Genomic DNA, 6,000 nt, shown 5'->3' with positions numbered 1-6,000 from the left:
ATTACAGCGCTTAGTAAATGTTTATTATTACCATTTCATGAGTCTCACTATACAGTTTGATAGAGAGCTTGGACCCGGAAGCCGCTTCGTGTGACGTCACACTTAACAAGCGAATGAGTGCCATTTGTGAGCACACTTGGACCATGCACGTTCAGTGGCGTAGCGCAACATGCGGAGGCCCCCCTGCAGCAATCGCTGACGGGGCCCCCTGATGAAGTGTGTGTGTGTGTGTGTGGGGGGGGGGGGGGGGGGGGGTATTTAAGGGGTATTTATAATTGCACTACACTTTATATAAGCATGTTTATTTAACTAAATTTATTGCTGTTTGAATACAGTATGTCATTATAGATGTGTAGTGAATGTGCAGTAATCTCTCATATGTAATAAACTCAGACAAGTTCAGAAACTGTCACTAAAATATCTGTGATTGTGAACAAGAAAAGAATAATTGGTCCAATTAAATTGTTAAAATAAAGGAGAAGCAGATCGGTTTGACTGTACAAGGGAAATACCTTCACACTGCCTGTGCTAAATCATTTGTCGTCGGTACGCAGAGGGGTGATCTGCTCTCGGGCTGCAGGTGGGAGAGGCTGCTGTAGAGGACTGACTGGGCCGCCTGTCAGTGCTGTGAGGCGGGGGAGGGGCCGGCAGCATCACACGCAGCTCGTTGAGAAGAGTAGGGACGGTACAGTATGGACAAATGACAGTCTAAAAAAAATGTCCAATAACACACAAAAAAGTCGCTAGATTTGTCGCTAGGGGGAGTCTGAAAAGCCGCTAAATCTAGTGAAAAAAATCGCTAAGTTGGCAACATTGGCGGCAAGCAATCAGAATGAAGTAGTCCACCGCTTGAGAGGTGTTTAGAGAACACAGACCTGTGAACTTTGGTTCCGACCACAGTTGTTCCCAAGAGTTTGATTATTGCTGTTGCCGGATTTTCAATTATTGAAAATCGCAACGACGCGGGGCCCCCTAATCACGCGGGGCCCCCCAGCGGTGCGTTCCCTGCGGGCACGTCCGCTACGCCACTGTGCACGTTCCCACTTGATGTGGGCGCGTGGGGTCTGGGCGTGTTTGCGATTGTGCGCTCTCGTCCTGGTGTTAGTGTTTGTCTGCAGCGTGATGTTTCATTCGCAGCGTGTCAGTCTAGTTGGTTTCGGTTGGCGCTGGGATAAAACATGCATGCTGCATGTGTGAGTGTACAGTGAGTGTTTTCATTCATCGTGTCCTCGTGTCTCGCGTTCAATCTTCTGATGATGTTGTGTTAGCTTTAGTGTTGTCATACGAACACGCGGTTAATGAGTTATCTAATTGGCTGCGTGTTCTAGTCTGGTTTTATGTGAGCACATGGCTTGTGTTGTTTGTGTCATGTGCTCTTCTGTCTATTGTCTAATCCCACCCTCCTTGTTAACCCATTATTAGTTTATTATGTTCACCTGTTTATGTGTGAATTATTTCTGCTTATATTCTCCTCATGTCTGCTGTCCCAGTTCGTCGTCGTTTATAGCCCTGTCTAGTTGTGTTTCCATTCCTGGGGTCCATTCTTCGTACATGGATTACTCAGTTAGCTGGATTTGGATATTGACGATTTGACATGACCCAGGATCGTTTCGTTCTTTAAAGCTGATCTGAGAATTGTTGTCATAGCAACAGTTTTGCTAGGTCAAACCTGATCGGGAGTAGGTTCAATTCATATAAACAGGATTAGATCGGCTCAGTTCAAGCAAAGATAATAGAGAAAGTTTGTACCGAATTCTGATATTTTCTTATAGTAGTAGTTATATACACTTGGGAAAATGGTAAATATTTTTTACCTATATATATATATATATATATATATATATATATATATATATATATATATATATATATATATATATATATATATATATATATATATAAAGTTATAGTTATTAATAAAATAAATAAAGTTATACATATTAATAAAACTTATGCAATCTACACCCTCGAAAAGAAAGTACAAAGACTGCCACCTGGTGGTGCAAAGAGAAAACGTACTGATATAAACTTTTTAGATCGCTTTAGTACAAATTGTGTATAAAAGAAATGCACAATATGTGACTTTTTTTAAAAGCAATAATAGATTTATGCAGTCATAAACATGTTTTGACAGTTAATATGCCAGTGATTTGATGCTTCACAAAAGTTGCAGACGCCTTTACCCATATCAAAATGCTTTTGTAAACAACCAGTTATTCTTTACACGATTAAAAAAAACGGCTACTATAATAAAGATTTTTTTTCAAAATGTAGAACTAAATACATCGATTTGCATTGAACCGTTTACTGCTAATTTGATGTAATTTTGCTCACATGGATAATCCCTGCCAGACTGCCCAGTCAAGTTTGTTTGTCTTATTAATGTTTTCTACATTTGTTTTCTTAATTTGTTTGTTTTATTAATGTTTACTTAATAACGTTGTAATAAGCTACATTATTAATGTAGTTTATTTTGCTGTTTTGCAAATTCGCATTGTTTATATGATTTTATTATAAATAAAAGAGTCCTCTCTCCTTTTCCCCTCCACCGAATGTGACAGCTTTCATTCACATGATATGAATGAGGTGGGAGGTGATCTATTTGCAGTTGTTATAAATGTTGGATTTACCTACAAGTTCAAAAAAGTTATTGATCTGCAGCTCACGTGTGTTCCGAACTGTGAATTGTTGATCCGTTACACACCTAGTTGTAATACTGTACTTTCATAATGCGACTAAAATCGGCATACTCCACATCTTAATGCGATTTCTGTTTAGTTCAGTTATGACTTTAGTCAGATAACGTGACCAAAAAAAAAAAAAAAAATGCTGTTTACATGATAGACTCTTAATCAGAGTATTGTCTTAATCATATTAAATTCGTATAACTGGTGTCCATGTAAACGTACTCATTGATAAATTGATTGCAACATCGTTTCTACACAAACTAAACACACCGCATAATGATTTCACGTTGACTTCGGCCCATGGAGAGACTTCTCAAAGCGTTGTACACATTTACATGGACACACCCTTTATTTCCTATCTAACTCAACACTCCAAGTGTCAATTTACAGTCAAAATAAAGTATTGATAGAAATGATATATCCATTAGAGATTTAGAGACAGACATTTAAAGCAGAGAGTGAAAGAGAGATAGAGAGACGCCCCAGAGAGGAAGGGACAGATGACATCCACACATTGTTTGCTAATCTTTAAATCACCCATGATTAAAGTTGACGGCATCAGTGCATTGCTATTCTCCGAGCTCAGTGGCGCACAATCCATATGGTAAAACCGTGTGAGGTCAAATCTACAGGATACGTCAGTCATCTGCTGCTTTTCTCTTCCGTAATTACACCTTATTCCTTTACAGATGATCTCCGGTGTATCTTTTAAGGTCATCCATGAAATTTTCTCTGAAGCTGTAGTTGGAGTCATTCGTAAACAGCCTTTTTAAACTCATTCAGTGGTGCGCAAACTGTCTTCTCTGTCCGAAAGCAAATGCATTTGGAGATGGAAACTTAAACAGTTCAATTGTGTCAAGGGTTCTGTTGGAAATGTCACACACGTCCTCTTGTTGTGAGATTATGGCGGACTGCTGGGACTCGATGACCTGCGTGAAACCGTCGAGAAGCTTGATTGAATGGAACCAAAACACGGCTTCCGCTTGCAGTTTGGGGAACGATGGAGAGAAGGGCAGCGGATATCTTTAGCTCCGGGATGAAGGGATGGACACTACATGTGTGGGGGCTGATGGATGATTCCTGTTTGGCGTCGCTCCTGTGAATGTCAGCAAACCTGTGCATGCACGCACACACACACGCACATACAGACACACAATCACAGACATAAAGGGAAACACACATAGACATACACACAAACAGACACACACACACACACACATACATACACAAACACAGACAGACAGACACAAACCCAAAATCACAGACACAAACCCACACACAATCACAGACACGTGCACACAGACAGACAATCGCAGACACACATACACACACAAAACACACAAACAGACACACAAACACAGACAAGCACGCGCACACAGACAAACAAACACACATGCAAACACACACGTGTATGCAGACAGACAGACAGACACACACAATCATAAACAAACATATGCAACACACACCCACCCACATGCAAACACACAGGTAAGCACACGTATGCAGGCAGGCAGACAAACACAAACCCACAGACACACATACAGACACACAATCAGACACAAAAACGCAAACACACACACACACACACACACACACACACACACACACACATATGTGTGTATGCAGGCAGACACAAACACAAACAAACAAACACAAACAAACAAACAAACACACATTCACGCAGACAGACAGACACACACACAAACACAGACACACAATCACAAACACACACATCCACCAAGAAAAACACACACACAGACACATAAATGCACACAAGCAAAAGCACATTTATGCAGACAGAAAAACAAACAAACAAACACACACACACACACACACACACACACACACACACACACACACAAACACACAAATAAGCACACGTTCACGCGCACACACACAAACACAGACAGACAGACAGACGGACGGACGGACGGACGGACGGACAGACAGACAGGCAAATAGACATACAATCACAAACAAGCACAAACAAGCACACACACACACACACACACACAAACACACACACACACACACACACACACACACACAAACACACACACACACACACACACACACACAAACAAAGACACACACAGACACACACACACACACAAGCAAGCAAGCAAACACGTTAACACATACATACACACACACACACACACACACACACAGACAGACACGCACAGACACACACTCACACACAAACAAACACACATTCAAACACACAGGCAGAAAGACAGACACGCAAATAAACACACAAACAAACACACATTCACACAGACAGACAGACAGACACATAGACATACAAACAAACAGACACACAAACACAAACAAATAAACAAACACAAACGCACATAAGGAAACAAAAAATCACGCAGATCGGCAGAAAGACACACAACCACAAGTACACACAAACAAACACACATGCACCAACAAACACACACGCAGAAACATGAACACAAACATACACACAGAGAGAGTGAGAGAGAGGGAGAGAAAAGCATTGGCAACATTAGGCAAATGCATTTTGCAGCTGATCAAAGGCACGAACAAACACATCCTGCATTACCTTCTCCTGCCACGTCTTTTGATGTTAGTTGATCTTGTGGCTCTTTTGTTTGTGTTTACTCAGTGAATGATGATTTTTGTGTATGACAGCATTGTGAGGAACGGCAGCTTTGAAAGGCGCATGCTTTTGAGAGATGTAAATGGCAGAGGGTGAATGCGCGCGCTCTTCTTATTGAAATGATGATTGTGCTGCACGCGGGCCCGTTTGATACATCTTGTGGCACCATTAAGTTTTTTCTTAAAAGGAAAATGATGCCACCCGTTGTCTGCCTGAGTGTTAATTCTCATTTAGAGAATTAAGATTGAATATGTAAATGTAGCACTAATCAGCATTGTTTCCTCTGAAGCTGTGGTGTCCTGCTAAGATATTCAGTTATTTTAAACACAATCATGCTTTAGTGCAGTTTTAATCAAGTGCATAATTAATCCTTCTTGTGTGTTTTGTTGCTGTAATAGTTTTATTTTGCATATAAAAACCTCCCACTTTATTCACGCACGGTTTGACCAGTGAATCGCTAATGACTCGTTTGGACAAACGTGAATGAATCAAAATGATTCACTGATATATACATTTTCTTTTCGACTTAGTCCCTTTATTAACCTGGGGTCGCCACAGCGGAATGAACCACCAGTGTAAAAAAATTAAGTTTAAAACCTTAAGAATTGTGTCAATTCAGCTTATTTTAAATAAGTAGTTTGAACAAGCAGCAAAACATTTTTTGAGTGTAAGTATTCAGTCAAATAT

General features: G+C 40.5%; 1 protein-coding gene across 2 annotated transcripts in view; it reads right to left on the bottom strand.

Moving 5' to 3' along the window:
• Window positions 1-3,008: 3,008 nt before the first annotated feature.
• Window positions 3,009-6,000, bottom strand: part of tafa5l (TAFA chemokine like family member 5, like) — a 145,849-nt gene continuing 142,857 nt past the window's right edge. For both annotated transcript variants that reach the window (XM_087264429.1, XM_087264428.1), the window contains exon 5: window positions 3,009-3,801. The gene's annotated coding sequence lies outside the window, so the exon portion shown is untranslated. The remainder of the gene's footprint in view (window positions 3,802-6,000) is intronic.

This window comes from Danio rerio, chromosome 8 (assembly GCF_052040795.2).
Source record: "Danio rerio strain M-AB ecotype USA chromosome 8, GRCz13ab, whole genome shotgun sequence".
In the NCBI taxonomy this organism is placed as follows: domain Eukaryota; kingdom Metazoa; phylum Chordata; class Actinopteri; order Cypriniformes; family Danionidae; genus Danio; species Danio rerio.
This window is presented reverse-complemented; position numbering and strand designations above follow the sequence as displayed.